Below are 16,216 nucleotides of genomic sequence, written 5' to 3' on the forward strand. Positions count from 1 at the left end.
AATTGAGTTATGGTTTTATCCCATTGTGGTCTGATATGATATTAAGGATAATTTCAAAACCATCTCATGTCAATATTCACATATTATGTAAACATAATATGTGAGTGATTTTAGATGAGGCTGCATGCTGAGAAGAATATGTAGTTTCTCTATATATTGGATAAGATATTTTGTAGCTATCTATGAAATACAGTTGGTATGTGATATATTCAGTTATGAGTTTCTTTGCTAAGTTTTAGCTTGAAAGACACAAAAATAAGAGAGCCAGGCAGAGGTGTAATATTCCTTTAATCCCAGCACTCAAGAGGCAGAGGCTGGTAGATCTCTGAGTTCAAGGCCAGCCTGATCTACAGAGAGTTCCAAGACCGCCAGGGCTACCCAGAGAAACCCTCTTTCAAAGAAGAAAGAGGAGGAGGAACAGGAGTGAGGAAAGAGGAGCAGCAGGAAGAAGGTGAAATGTTGCAGCTTATCTACCACTCTTACTGTGTCAGGAGTGGTGTGACCCTTCTATGCCTCTTAGTATTTGTTTTCTGAAGCAAGGAGGCTCAAGATTCAGTACAGAAATATTTACATTTGTTGCAATGTCTGGATAAATTTACCTTTTATTAATTTACTGTGGTTTTCTTTTCCTCTTCTGCTACACTATGTCGGCTCTCTGCTGGCAGGTCCAGGCGAGAGGAGAGAGCCTGGTCCAGCCAAGTCTCTCTGGGACTGGTGAGATGGTGAGTGTCAACGGCCCAAAACAAAGACAGCCAGGCTGGGAGTCTTGTCAAAGCGGGAACTCACTTTACAAAACTAGTCCCTTGCTTATATAGAGAAGGCAAGGGGGTGGCGATGAGATGGTATGGGGTGGTGTGAGATAGCGAGGGGTGTGGGGTGATCTCACGGGGCCTGTAAGAAATTGACACATCAGCAGTAGCTAGGCAGAGGCGGTCTCATTCAGGTCGGTAGGTCGTGCTGAGGAGAATGACAGGTCTGGAAAATCGAGCCAGGCTCAGGTTTGTCCTCAAGGCCCAAACCAAGGCCAAATAGGGCCCAACAACACCAGCTTATTAATAGCATCCTTTAGCTTGGTAAGTTGATTTGAAAAGTCGTCTTTTCTGGAAATATTCTTTTGAAATCTTGTAAAGCATGTTTCTTGGAACCAACACAAAGTTAGATCTTGTTTTTCAAGCCAGCCAACCTGTAATTGATGAATTGATGCCATTATTGAGAGGGGTTTATGATTCACTACAATTTTATTGGTGGCTGTTCTGAATGGTTGGATGATTGGTAGGTCCCCACCTATGCTCCACACTACTAGTATTGGGAATTTTCTGATTTGCTGTGTTGGACATGATGAATGCCTGTTGTTTTTAACAAAGTCTCAATTGTTCAATTTAACCAAAGACAACTTAGAAGCCAAATGTTAAGGTGAAAGCCTCCTAGCTTAGAGAGGCAGAGAAAGTACCCAGTTGACCTTCTTCCACAGCCTTTGTTGCAAAGAAGTTTTTCTTCTCAAACGCCCCCCCTCAACCCAAAAACAACAACAAAAAACACTTCAAACTAAATGTCCTACTCTTCTACTTCCTATGCATCTCTCTACCCATCCTCCTGACTCCTTCTTACTTTGTATGTTTTTTTTCCCTGTGGAGAGCCGTGAGCAATCGCCATTACAAGATGGCGCTGGCCTCCACTGTGCCTAACTGGTAAACAAGTAATGTGCGCAGGTGCAAGAGTAAATTCATGCCAAGTCACTGCCCATCCCGGGGTGTAGTAGTGGGGTGATGAGTGAGCAGCTAATCAGGAGCTGACAAGTCACACGGAGGGGTATATAAGCAGCACCATTTTCCTTGTTCGGGGTCTTCCTTCAGATGAAGCAATAAAGCTTTGCCGTAGAAGAATCCAGTTGTCCGAGTGAATTCTTGCTGGCGAGATACTAGCTCGGGATATTTCCCTATGTTCACTCCCTGTCAACTGGTTACTTGCTCTGCCTCTTGACCTATGGTTGACTTTATTTAATCCTGTTTACAATAAACAGAAAGCTCTTGGATCAAAGGTGTGTGCTAGTGCTGAGCCACACCATAACCAGAAACATGTTTTTCCAGTAAATAGCACAATATCAGGACTCACAGAGTAATATCCTGCAATATTTCCCCCTTTTGTCTAAATAAAAAGGACAGATCTTAACTATAACACAATAAAACTATTTACAATAATGAAACTATTTCTGCCAAGCTTTCTACAATGTCCAGCTTAGTTGTTTTCGGAAGTTTTAGGTTTAAGTATTTTTGAGCTCAGAGTTCTGTAGAATGTTCATCTTAGTCTCATATGAGTGTAATAATTTGAATGTCCTGAGAAAGTTTGTAGTCCAAAGCTGATCTTTAGGTGGTATTTGTCAGCTTAGTGGCAATTCTGGCTAAGTAGACCACAGCAATCAATTCAAAGGTATCCACCATTTGTGCAGAACCTGGCAGCAGAAGAGGTATGAAGCAGTGTTGCCCAGTGATTAGCATTCCCACAGTCCAGGTAGATTCGTAGTTCCAGGATCCCATCATCTTCTTGGAGACCTTAAAGGTTACTATTAGGTTACTTAACACTTTAAATGCCATATTCAGCAATTCTCAGAAAGATTTGAGGACCCGAAGCTATTAAGCACACCCAGGGTATACAAACTTTGCTCCTAGTTACATTGCTTCAGACTCAAACCTAAAAATATGTTCAGGAAACTGGATGAAGCTTATTTCTATAATTAATATTCTGCATGACTATTAGTCATATAGATTATGACAGAAAGTTTATATATACATAATAATCTTGTAAATTTTGTGATAATATTTATACCTTAAGAAAAAAAATTTTAAGAGTCAAATGAAAACTGTGAGGGATGTGGAAGTCAGCACAGTGAAGGAAAAGGTGGGATGGAGAATGAGGCTCCACAGGCTCCTGTGACTCCTTGAAGAGTCTTGATCTGTTGTGCATGGCATTAGATGGCTCCTGGAACACTGGTGTGAAGGTGGCTGCTTTCCCCATCTTCAAGTAAGGTCTCACAAATGACAATGTCCCCCACCCCCACCCCTAGTAACTTCATTAGGTAGAACTACTGTTGGGACATGGTGATGATGTGGTGAGATATAATTGAGGAAGGACTTAGGGGCTTGGGATTGGCTCAAACACTGTATATAAGCTTAAGTGCTACGCAATAAACTCAGATCTGCTCCCTGATGCTGGTTCCATAGTCTGATTTCCTGGGATTTGTCATATGACTCTGTCACCTCTCACCACTCCCCATTCTCAATCTTGTTCCCATTAAAAGGACAACATAAGCCCCATTTAAGGACCAGGCCTGATTTTGAAAAGAGGGTCATAGGCACCAGCTGCAGGAACAGACCATAAGTCCCAGAAACTAGGCCATAAAGCATCAGCTCCAGGAACAGACCATAAAATCCAGAACAAGATCATAAAACCTCCTCCCAAAGAACAGCCTAGGGATAACCACAGAATGGGAAAATATCTTATCCCAGGATGGGTCATCTTTGATGGGAGGTCCTATCTCATCCTGTAGTTCATGACATAGGAATGCAGACCACTGACTATCTGGCACAAGCCAATCTGAAGCTGATCTTTGCACCTCCCCAGCATCCACCAATGTAATTTTAGATTATTGCTCTCTAAATAGCGACGAACTAACATAGTAGCCAACCAAAGTTATACTAATGCCTCTGCTTTGGCCCCTGCTAATCCTTCTACAGCGTTTCCCTGGTTACCTATAAGAAGTGCCTTTGAGTGCCTTAGTCTGGGTTGCCATTTTTGGAAAATGGTTGATCCCCACAGGCTGGATGTTTCTGCTTCATCCATCAGAATAAACACTCTTTGTCTTTGCATACTATCTGAATCTGGGGTCTTCCTTCAGCAATTTTTGAACACTTATACCATAGAAAACCAAAGATGATGAGATTTAGTGGCACTAAAATAGTCCTTTTTTTCCCCTTTGTCCCATACCAAGTGGCTCTTCTAATCTGAGACAGAGATGTACGGGTTTAGAGAAGGAGAGAGCCATGCTCCAACCCCAAAGCCAGCTTTAATTTTTTTAATTGAACTGGGACTATATAAAGACCATTTGCCACTTATGTCTGTAGTGGACAGCAGAGACAAGGTGGAGGTGGGTGATATCATTTAGCCAATTGACTCTTTCGTGGGACATTTCCTCTTGATGACCCATCCTTCTGCAGAGGTTTCATTTGTCCAGTGGTCTCCAGATTCCTTGGGTGCTTTTATTCTCCAGGAAAGATAAAAACAAGACTCTGCCCCAACTCTATATTGCGGGGAGGTGTCCTCTTTTGGCAAGTTGTCTCTTTCCTAGGGCAAAATGTTTTTTTGGCAACCATAAAAGTATAATTATTCAGTTGAAATTAAGAAATATTCTTCTGAAATTTTGAAACTAAAATATACTTAGTATGTGTGGCTGAATATACATATTCTCTCTCTCTCTCTCTCTCTCTCTCTCTCTGTGTGTGTGTGTGTGTGTGTGTGTGTGTATGTGTGTGTGTGTGTGTGTGTGTGTGTGTGTGTGTGTGTGTGTGTGTGATAAGTCTTTCTAAGGCTTGTATCTTATCAATCCACTTTTCATATTTGCCACAAAAACACTATCACTATTAAGGATAAAATGTGAATTCCTATGAGTAGGAATCCTAATATGAATCCTAATCCTTTCAAATCATGCCATCCCTGATGACCACACATTTAAATATATGAGCTTATGGGGGCCTCTCTTATTGAAACCACTAGTCAGCTGATTCTCACTAAAATTATACAGACTGACCTGAGGACAAGGTTTGTGAGTAAGACCTAGTTGAGAGTAATCCCAGCTGCTACCTTCTTTATTTCCCACCTGAACCCAGGACTTTAACAGTGTCAGAGAGATTCCTCCCCAACAAGAGGTCCCCCCAGAGTGTCTATTGTGGCAACAATGCTAAGGTTTTGCTATTAGTCCCCTGTTATCAACCTGCCACTTTGCCAGCAAAATTGTGGAGTTGGAGTGGGAGAATGGAGGCAGCTGTGGGTCACAAGACCACACCTTAGTTCATGGCTCTCATACTTTTATCAAGCATGTGTATTAAATATGTTTGACTTTTAGCACCCTGTGATTGTTATTTAAGACAACCTTGCTGAGTTTCATGTGTGTTTTCTCAGACAGGAATCACTGACATTTTCTGTAGTCCCTGAGTCAGAACCTCTGTAAATAAAAGTGTTTTATGAATCACCAAGTGGGCAATAAGGAGGTCAATATTCCCAACCCTCTTTGCTGATGTCTACAATATTCTCAATCTTCTCAACCTGGCTCCTCTTTCTTTCTTTTTTTTTTTTTAAGATTTATTTGTTTTTATTTATATGAGCATACTGTAGCTGTCTTCAGACACACCAGAAGAGGGCATCAAATCCTATTACAGATGGTTGTGAGCCACCATGTGGGTGCTGGGAATTGAACTCAAGACCTCTGGAAGAACAGTCAGTGCTCTTAGCCACTAAGCCATCTCTCCAGCCCCTCCTCTTCTTTCTACTTCTTTTTAACATCCCACATAGTATGTCTCAGAGTTTAATGTAGAGAAGACTGTTCTAAGGAGATTGGTAAATTGCAGATTTATGGCTGCTCACATGATACAGAAAGTCTGATTGCATAGATTTAGAGTGCACATGCATGACTGAGGACCAATCTTAGACCTTTGTCCTGTATTGTTTGACTGCCTCTTGAATTCCCAGGACACAGCAGGTCTTTCGTTTCCTCCAGTCTAAACTAGACCATGAGGTTGGTGAGAGAGACACATGTTTTCTGTATAGTGGAGGTAATGGGAATCTGGAAGACAGAGAACAAGATGCTATGAGTTTGTTTGGGGTGAAAAACAGAAGTTCTCTGAAAGGTATGAGCCATGTTTTCCTCCTGTCCCTTATTAACATTGACATTTGCATGAAGCTCAAATTCTGGCTTTCTGGGGGCTCCTCTGCCCCTGCCTTACCTGAAAGTGCCCCCTTACCAAAGGGTTTAATCTGTTGATAACATGATAGCCAGCTTGACAATAGGCAATTAGGATGCCACAAAGAGGCAATTATCACTTTAGGTGAGAAAATAAACAGCCACACAGATGATGGCTTGAAATCTTTACAGTGATCTTAATATAGTTTTTCCCTTAAAAAATTTCCTATGAGGAAAAAGACTAAATTTAGATAAAGAACCTACAAGGCGACAGCAAGTGCCCACTCTAGTCACTGAGCAAATATTGGCATATATGCCCCAAATCCTTCCTTCACAAGTCTAGAGTATGATCTCCCAACCTTTCCTGTCCACTTGGTGGACCCCATGGAGGTCCGTCTATCTGCTGGTCTTCCATGTTCTTTCAAAAAGGTGAACAGATGTCAGGTGGTTTAGAATGTTTTCATAAGGCAGCACCATCACTCAGAGGAAGTCCTCTCATTTTTACAACAATTTAACACCTCAAATAGGAGAGTAAGTGACCACACCTGTAACTCTACCATCCAGAGAAAACCACAGCATCTTGGCTCTAGTCTCTCTTCTTCAGTGTGTTGGGAGGGTTGTTATTTGTGTTGTCATAGAGTTGGATCAGAGCCTTTGCAGCCCCAACAAGCTACACTCTACATCTGAGCGCAATAGGAAAATTAAGCAGACAAGTAACAGTGAAGTACACAGAAAGGAGAGTTGCCCACTGTGGGCACACTATAAAGAATAACAATAGGATTAGTAACCTCAAAAACAACTCTGGTGTCCTGATGAAAGCACTCAAGGATCATATATCTGAATGCTTTGTCCCTGGACAAATTGCTGCAACAATTTGGTAGGAATTGTGAGATGTGGCCTTTTGGAGGAGGTATGTCATTAGAAGTAGGCTTTGAGGTTTCAAAAGTCCAAACCAGACCAGATCCCTGCCCACTGCTTCCAACTAGTAGGTCATGAAGTGAGCTTTTGGGTATGGCTCCAGTGCCATGCCTGCATGCCTACTGCCATGCTCCCGACTATGATGGTTATAGATTTACCCTCAGAAGCAAGCTCCCAATTTAATGTTTCTTTTCTAAGTTGCCTTGGTCATAATGTCTTCATAGCAATAGAAAGGTAACTAAGACATCAGGATAATGACAAGGTGTGATTTGTTTTACGCAATTGAAACCACAAAACACACACTGTAGTCTGCCACTTGTCTGACTACATTGTTGAGAAACATTGCATTGCAGTATGTATGTTATACATAAAGAGGTCTCTAGCCTTAGTACAGAGTGCTCTAGACAGGGTGTTTTCACTTCCTTTGTAAGAGTTCATTTATTATTTTTAACTTTCTCGGTGTTATTAAGGAATAGCTGAGAAATAAAATTATACATATATTTGTATAAATATATGTAAATTATACATATATGTGTACAAAATTTGGTTGTACACTGATTGCTACAATAAAGCTAATTAGCATAGTTATTACCTAACACAGTCACTCCTGTGCACTAATGCCATAGTCCTGAGCCTGCTGAGACAAGAACGACATGGACACCAAGTCGTGTTCACGCAGCAGCTTCTTTACTTGGAGCTTTTCCCCTTACAGCTCTCTCCCCCAGCAGCTTCTTCTTCTTCTTCCTCTTGCAGCAAGCTCTATACTCCCATACATCGCAGTGCTGACCTTATCTCGCTCCACCCCACCTCATCCAATCAGAATCACACATGCTCCAGGCACAAGCTCAGGTCAGTCACAGATAGGCTGACAGATCCGGATCACAAGGAACACTCATGCAGTTTAACTGTGCATGCTCGGGCAAGTCAGTAAACATGCGGGGCTCACGGGGCCTGGCAATGGGCCAGGGCGCCGTCTTGGCCCATGCATCTCCCCCTTTTTGTTTTATTAGTAGCTCTGGGAACAACGTTTGTCTTAGGTTGCCCCCCTCCGTGCCACATCCTTACCTGTCATGGGAGTGACGAACTCACTTTCGCCACCCTGTCTTAGGTTGGTATGCACACGTGAGGGTCTTACCCGTCATTGATTACTAATCCAGCATGTTGAGCCAACAATGGGGGGATGTTCCTGCTTCCAAAGCTGCCATAGCCTGCACTAAGGCTCGTTTATAAGCCCTGTGCCGCCTTTGCATATGTGCCATCCACCAAAGCATTCCTCCACACACAATAGTCAGCAGGAGCAGCAGCCAAAAGGCCATCCCTCCCCAATTTCTTAAGAATCCCACAGTTCCCTGAATGATCTCCAGCCATTGCTTTGCAGTTGGAATCTCCATACAGTTGTTGATCACGGCAACAAACGATGCTTGCAATTCTTTGTGTCAAGATCATGACTCCAATTTCCTAGCAGCATCGCACCAATTGCACGCGACAGATTTGCAGCTCTGGAAAAATTCTGATACTGAACAGAGGTTACACACATTCCTGACATATGAGTAATGCAGGAAGCAAATACTAACTGCTCCAAAATATCCATCTGTTCCTGGAACCAATCCACTCTTTGGTTAACCATAAGGATACCAGCTTTCAAATTTGTATTCCAGTGGAGCCAAAGCCCCGATTTCCTCTTTTCAGTCCCCTTGAAGGGAAGCTAGCATGGTGACTAGGCAAAAGCAAAATTCTCCAGGGGAAATGGCAGACACCCCTCTGAGGGAGGAAACCATGATCTTAACCTCTCCCTCATAGTCAGGATCAATGACACCAGGATGGATAATTAATCTCTTAATGACTGCTGAACTACATCCTACTAAGAGGCCAACTATGTTTTTAGGCAAAGGACCATTAGAGTCTGAAGCAATCATTAACATGTCTATATTCCAGGCTGCATTGGGGAGTACAGCGGCAGCATAAGCCGCAGCCTGCTCAACGGCATGCTCAATATAAGCAGCCTTCCATGTTAAATAACCTCCTCCTGAAAGAACGGCTTTGCAGAGGTTCTGTCAATCAAAAGGTGTCATACAGTACTGCTGTAGGAACTCAACCTGAGTTACGATAAAGGCAGTCTAGACCCCATAAGTCGAAACTGACTCCTTCAATCTTTATACAACCTTCCAATCCAGGGGTTCATGATACCGTTGCTCCTGTTGGTCCTGAAATACTGGGAAGGCCCCCCGCAATGGCGGGCACGTTTTTCCAGACTTTTGCATGAAGACTATGCTTTCCCCTTTTGTCTCCCTCATCTTTATAGGCAGGAGGAGAAGGCAACAGAGGGGCTGATGTTTCGGGTGGCCTACTGCACCTCAAACTCCAGGGAAACAGCCGACTACAGATGTCACTGTTGCTATCAGTCCTGTCGCTGTCACTAGTAGACCCTTCAGAGCTAGATTCCTTCTTCTCTTTCTTATCTTTGGTTTGTTGTCTAACCTGTTTAGGTTTTTGGCAGCTAGCCTGAGAAGCAATTTCCTTAGCCTCCTCAAGCTCTGTCGCTCCTTCCTCTATTTCAGCATTGTACTTTCCACTGGCGTTCCTCAATCACGCCCTGACCAAGTTCCAGATGGCTAACATTTTTACTTTCATTTTAGTCGCAGTTGAACCCATACCGTTTAAATTCCCTCTGTCTCTATATCTGAGATCCTTAGTGCTCCGTCCCCTTTTTTTCCGGGGAACCTATCAGGCCTATGCTTCCTTTAGTTCTTGCTGAAATTCCCTTTGTCTCTATTCCTGAGAACCTTAGTGCTCCGTTCCCTTTTTTCCGGGGAACCTGTCAGGCCTATGCTTTCTTTACCTACCGCTGCTTACCAAAATTTCCCCATCTGAAATTCCCTTCATCTCTATATCTGAGTTCCTTAGTGCTTCGTCCCTTTTTTCCCAAGAACCTGACAGGCTGGTGCTTTCTTTAATTCCCTTCATCTCTATTCCTGAGAAACTTAATGCTCCATCCCCTTTTTTTTCCGGGGAACCTGTCTAATTTTCTCCTTCATGAAGAGAGACAATCACTTCTTCATAAAATACTTAAGAAGTAGGATATACTGCAGCAAAGTGGAATACTCAATACTTATGTAAAAAAGGCTTTCGGCAGTGGTATGTTCTCAGTATTGTTTAGATAAAAACACAGAATTTAGAGGTAGCCACAGACTTTTACAGTTTAACTAAAGAGGTTCTAAACTGGCCACTTGCCGCTGCTTACGTAAATTTCCTTACCACTGCTTACCAAAATATCCTTACCGCTGCTTACCAAAATTTTCCTACCGCTACTTACCAAAATTTTCCAACCGCTGCTTACCAAAATTTCCCTACCGCTGCTTACTAAAATTTTCTAAGGCCTGTACCTTCTTTACTTACCATTGCCGACCAACGCAATGAATTCCCTGTACGGGCCACCACTTGTTGCCCTTGCCGCCTGCTGAGACAAGAACAACACGGACACCAAGGCGGGTTCATGCAGCAGCTTCTTTACTTGCAGCTTCTTCAGTTACAGCTCTCTCCCCAGCAGCAGCTGCTGCTGCTGCTGCTGCTGCTGCTTCTTCTTCTTCTTCTTCTTCTTCTTCTTCTTCTTCTTCTTCTTCTTCTTCTTCTTCTTCTTCTTCTTCTTCTTCTTCTTCTTCTTCTTCTTCTTCTTCTTCTTCTTCTTCCTCTTGCAGCAAGGGCTTACTCCTCTACTCGCAGCGCTGACCTCATCTCGCTCCACCCCACCTCATCCAATCAGAATCACACATGCTCCAGGCCCGAGCTCAGGTCGGTCACAGATAGGTTGACAGATCCAGATCACGAGGAACGCGCATGCAGTTTCACTGTGCATGCTTGGGCAAGGCAGTAAACACGCGGGGCTCACAGGGCCTGGCAATGGGCCATGGCACCGTCTTGGCCCATGCGGCCCGCTTCCCACACACTAAGAGTGGTCATCTCGGAGCATACGTAGTACAATGCTATGTTCACCTTGCTGAGCAAGGTTTATGGAGCTCATTTATTTTAGAACTTCAACTTTGAACAATCAGCCTCCCTCCTCTCCCCTGGCTTCCTGATCCTGGTAACCACCCTTCTACTCTCTGGTGTTGTATTTCATTTCTACAGATTCTATGGAAAAGTGAGGCCATGTGGTATCTGTAGTATAGGGACTAGGTGGCTCACTTAGCACAATGTCCTCCAGGTTCATCCATGTCACAACTGAGAGAATTTCCTCCACTACAAGACTGAATAATATCTCTTGAGTATGAGTCACATTTTCTTTATCCGTGTGTCCATCAGCAGACACTTAGGTTGTTTCTCTGTCTTGCCTGCTGTGAACAGCACTTCAATAAACACACAGAGCAGGTGAGACGTGCCTAAGAATGGTGTTAGACTCAAATCTATCATCATTAGTGCACTTGGTGGTCATGCAGGTAATTACTGGGACCTGGGTCAAGGAGAGAATGAATACAGCCTCTAGAGCAAAGAGTGATGTGATGTGTCCTGTGACACAGACCAGCAGCCCCAACTCTGAGCTCTATCCCTCAGATCCCAGGAATCTGGCTCCTGTCCTGCTGGCTACTCTTTGTACTAACACATACTAACTGTGCATTGTAGGGATAGGAGAGGGAGTGGTGGGCCCTGGGGCTGCTGCAGAAGGTGGAAATGAGAGAAGGAAGGAAATTTATACCACCATTGTTTGGCAAGGCCAACTGGGCCCCATTTAAATGTTTCTGAAAGAAGGAAGAGACTGAAATTCCTTATGCCTGACTTTTGGCAGCTGCACCAATGTGCAGCATCCAGTAGTTAGAAGTCCCTTTCTCTTTCACATAGCTGTGTATATGGCTACTTGGGAGCCTCTGCCAACCCTAAAACATATGCTCATTTCAAGCCACAGGTGAGTTCTTCAGCTGGTCTATTTTGTATATATTCAACACAGGAGGGAGAAAAGATCCAGGGAGGTGAATGCTCCATTCCTCTAAGGGTTAGCCCCAGAGTCCTACTTTATAGCCTGTTCTACAAACTGAAGTCATGTAGTGGACATACCCCCAAATTAGAATGGGAAATGCATCCTTAGGTGTTCCACCAAGTGACCAGCTGAAGGATGCTGTCTGGAAGAAACAGCACACATCTTCTCTCTTCTTAGTACACTCTCCTCTCCCATTCCTTTGATGTTCTCTCTGCCCTCTGAGTTCTCACATGAACCATTCCAGTATAGTTCCTTGTTCTGGACAGATCTGCTCTATTTCATACAACATGGTTTCACTCTTTAATTTTCTTCACATACTGAAGATGTTACTCAGGGCCTTACACAATGCCAGACTAAGGGTATACAGCCAAGGCTGGTCTTGAACTCACAATCTTTCTCTCATCTTCTACCAGTGCTGGGCTTACAGGTGTGTACCACCACACCAAGGCCACCTTGTAACTTCCATCTTGACAATTGTGCCATGCTTTTATTTGAGCTTTTGTGTGATTTTCTATATAGCCCTGAGGATTTTTTGTTTGCTGTTGGTTTTGGTTGCTTTCTTACTTGCTTGCTTGCTTAGTTTTCTTCAGTTCTCAGTGTTGGGAGGCACTCAGACAATTGTTGCTGGCTTTAATGAATGCTATACTATGACAATAAGCAAAGATTTTTGGGAAACAGGCTGAGTACAAACCAACATCTGTGACTTTCCCTTACCTGAGGTAGCGATTCTATCTCAGCTTTTGTTCAAGGTGTTTGTTCTACAGCTATAGCTATAACCATTTTAGCTCCAGAATTCCTTCAGGCAGCCAGACTTTCAGAGATTAATACTATTATGTTTTCAGATGTGAATATATGTACTTGCCTGAGGGATATTTGCCTCTGGTATTAGTGACTGATTCTTCTAAATTAATTAGCTGTCAAGCAGACATTTCAACCTCAAGTTTTGTATTGTGGAGCCATAGGGAATTGATTTTAATATTTCTTTTATTCGCTAGAGGCAGAAGTATTCTGCACTGATTTTTCAAGCCTTCAGTGGAAGCCTGCTCTACATTTGGGCAGTTTCTCCCAGTCTATGGTTCCTCTTTTCTACTAACCCATAGATTTGTATATTTAACCTTAGTCCTGGCAGAGGACTGTGGAAAGGGAAGCATGCCTTCAGACAGATTTTTGTGCCAACCAAAATCCCATCTTAAGACACAGGAGTAGAATCAGTGTGGGTTTGGAACCAGCCAACAGCTAATCTGTGATTCTAGTTACACCTCTAGCAAAATGGGAACTTGGGAAAGCCACTGAACCTCTTTAATCTCTCAGCCCTCCATAAAGTTAAGCAATAATATCTACCAGAATACAAACAAATGGCTTTAACCTTTCCAGGTACCACCCTAAATTGTGAACATGGAATCTGAGCTCCAGCTCGGTCATGCCTTCATCATTAGCAACCCTGGCAGATTCTGTAACTTAGGAATCACTCTCCTTTACAAAGTTGAACTCAGTTCAAGGGCATACCTCAATGTTCTCTCTGATCTCAATTTTTCCCCATTCTAAATTAGACCTCTGTCTCTAGGGCTCAGTGCAGGGATCAAGGCCCACTTCCTTTTTTTCTTCATAGTCTAAGAAGAGGAAGACATGGCCTGGCCTGCCACTCTGATGGGATGGATAAAGTACTCTTCTGCTCCATGTAGTTAGCAAAGGCTTTAGCATTCCCTACCCTGGGATCTAACACCTGGCCAGCTCGCCCTCCACTTCCTCCCCAGGTGGACATCCCATGATTTCGTCACCACCAATGGAGTCTACCTCCAGTGTCCTTGCTGTCCATACCTTTTGTCCTCCAATCCTGGGTCCCTGGTGTTTTTCTCAACTCTCTCTCTCTCTCTCTCTCTCTCTCTCTCTCTCTCTCTGTCCCTCCTTTTTCCTCCCTCCCCCTCCTCCTTCCCTCTCCCTTTGAAATTCATCTCTGCTCTATAATATGAGGGGATATCTTTAGTATGATTCAAAATCCATATGGAGAAACAATAATAATATATTTGATGATACACATTTTTTTTGAGAAATAAAATTTTTTCATAACAAGAAACTTGTAGGTGAAGAAAGTAGAAGGGGGCAGGCAGTAGTAAATATCAGCAGTCAGAGCCTAGGCAACACATCAAAAACTCTACCAGTGCTCTAGTACCTACTATAAAATGGTCTAGTAAATACACATAGCCCAGCACATGTCCTTTATGCTTTAATTGTTGTTACATAAAAGACCTAATGTAAACTCTATGCAAACAGTTGTTCTACTGTACTCTTCAGGGATTGGTGCCAATAAAAAATATTGTATTTTGGTATATTTTTTTCTGAATATTTTTAGATAGCTGTCCATAGTTGAAGCCACAGAGGCAGAATCTCTGGACTTGGGCTACTTCTTGTGTGTTATTTGGCAAACATGACCTCTTTACATAATGGAAAAAGATTTGTGAAGAGTTAGAAGTCAGAAATCCTAGGCTTGGAGCTGAAGTTGGTCTCTTTCTAACCAGACCCCAGCAATGCCTACGGGTTAGTTTTAGCGTTGTAACTGAAGCCTGTGAGTTCCCCGTTCTCCTGAGAACCTGGAGGAATCCTGATGAGCTTAGTGGACCCTTGCCAGGATTGAAGGAACTTTCAGGTGTCACATTTTACATTAAATACTGTCAATACCAAGAGGTGTGTTAGTTAGACACTCTGTGCAGGTGTTGCCTGTTAATTTTACTAAAACTCCTTGCAGGGCAATTTTAAAGGTATCTAGATCTATAGTTAAAGTTCTCCTGGAGACAGGAGTGTTTAGAATAGGACTTGTTTTACAGACAGCGCCTTTGCACAGTACTCATCCGCAAGTAAAGAACATTTGCACCAAGTGAGATTTCCATTGTTTTGAATACCGTTCTTAATAGTGTCTACTTTCTTTTCTCTCTCAAAGGATCTGTGCACTGCTGAGGTTGGAGAGCCATGGCTGGAAGATATGGGGCCACCCTCCCTCAGCCCAGCAAGGCTTAATTGCAGCAGCAGCCTTTCAGGTTCTCCACTGAATCTGGAGCTGGAAAACTGCCTTGGGGAGTCCTGCCAGGGCCCTTGGCCAATGGAAACAGCACTCCCTGTCACAGGCACTGGAGTGTGCAAAGGAGGCAGAGAGAAAGTCAGAGGCTTTGTCTGGCTTCCCAAGAGAGACAGGGGTCCTGCACTCAACTCAGTAACTGAGTGGCTACTGGCCAGCTGCCTTTGGAAAGTAAGTGAGCCATTTCAGCATGGCCCTTTGTAATTCAGGACTGAGTTACAGGGACTGGAAATTAAAACTATAAGTGGAGCCTCAGACCACAGGGAGTAGGGTCGTGGGCCTGCCAGCTTCCTGGCACAGTGCCCGAATGCTTGCAGTACTTGATAAAACTCACTAACATTTAGTCGAGAGCAGTAAAATGTGAATAAGATGGAGATGAATGCTCCATAGGGGCAGGGAGAAATCCAGGAGCAGATGGTGTGATAGGATTCGAGGCAGCAGTGCAGGGTGAGCTCTTGACAACTGCCCTGTGGCTAGGGTGGAGTCTCCTGAAGAGGGAGGAAAGGAGGGAGTCTGCCACACCTCGCCATGGCAGCGGACTCCTTTAGGGGGTCTTAGGGATGAAGCCACTACATTTGTGCTGTTCAAAGCACTACTAGTTAGTCAACATCCATTCAAAGCACTTTAAAAGCTCACTTTCTCCTCCTCCCTCTCCCTCCTCTCCCTCCTTCATCCCCTATCTCCTCTTTATTCTCTTGCTGTTTTCCTCATCAGCTCCTTCTGCAGGAGAAGAAACAGGATCACTTACAAGGGAAAAAAATAGCCATATTCCACCAGGCGGTCACTTCACAGCAGGCTTCACATCGTAGAGTAAGCACAGAACTATGCAGCAGTAGACAGAACAGGTTTAAAAAATGTTTAGAAGCTGAACAGCCTGGTAGCTGGGGGGAAGAAGTCTGCAAGCAGGAACTGGGAGGGGATAGCATTTGGGATGTAAATAAATAAGTAAATTAATTAATTAATGAAGATGTATGCTCTCAGCTTCTCCTGCCACCTGCCCACTGCTTGTTGTTATTCTTCTCCATCATGATGGACTCAGCCTTCTGGAACTATAAGCCCAAATAAACTCTTCTTTCTATAAGTTGCCTTTGCTGCATTATTTTATTACAGCAACACAAAGTAACAAATGCAGAAGTTGAAACCACAGAGTTGCTATTGGTGTGAAGAAGAACCTAACCATGTTGTTTTGTCCAGGATCATGGACAGCTTTGGAACTTTGAACTAGGAAAGCAGTTGCAAATAGTTGTCAGTGATGGATCCATTTTATACTTCTAATTCAGGATTCTATAAGCCATTTACATATTCAAAA

At 43.3% G+C, this 16,216-nt stretch overlaps 1 long non-coding RNA gene across 1 annotated transcript; it reads left to right on the top strand.

Moving 5' to 3' along the window:
- Nucleotides 1-433: 433 nt before the first annotated feature.
- Nucleotides 434-15,988, top strand: Gm38628. Its single transcript, XR_865403.1, has 2 exons — nt 434-722; nt 14,773-15,988. It is a non-coding gene; the product is annotated as a predicted gene, 38628 (long non-coding RNA).
- The last annotated feature ends 228 nt before the right edge of the window (nt 15,989-16,216 follow it).

The sequence above is a fragment of the Mus musculus genome, chromosome 1 (genome assembly GCF_000001635.26).
Source record: "Mus musculus strain C57BL/6J chromosome 1, GRCm38.p6 C57BL/6J".
NCBI classification, from domain to species: domain Eukaryota; kingdom Metazoa; phylum Chordata; class Mammalia; order Rodentia; family Muridae; genus Mus; species Mus musculus.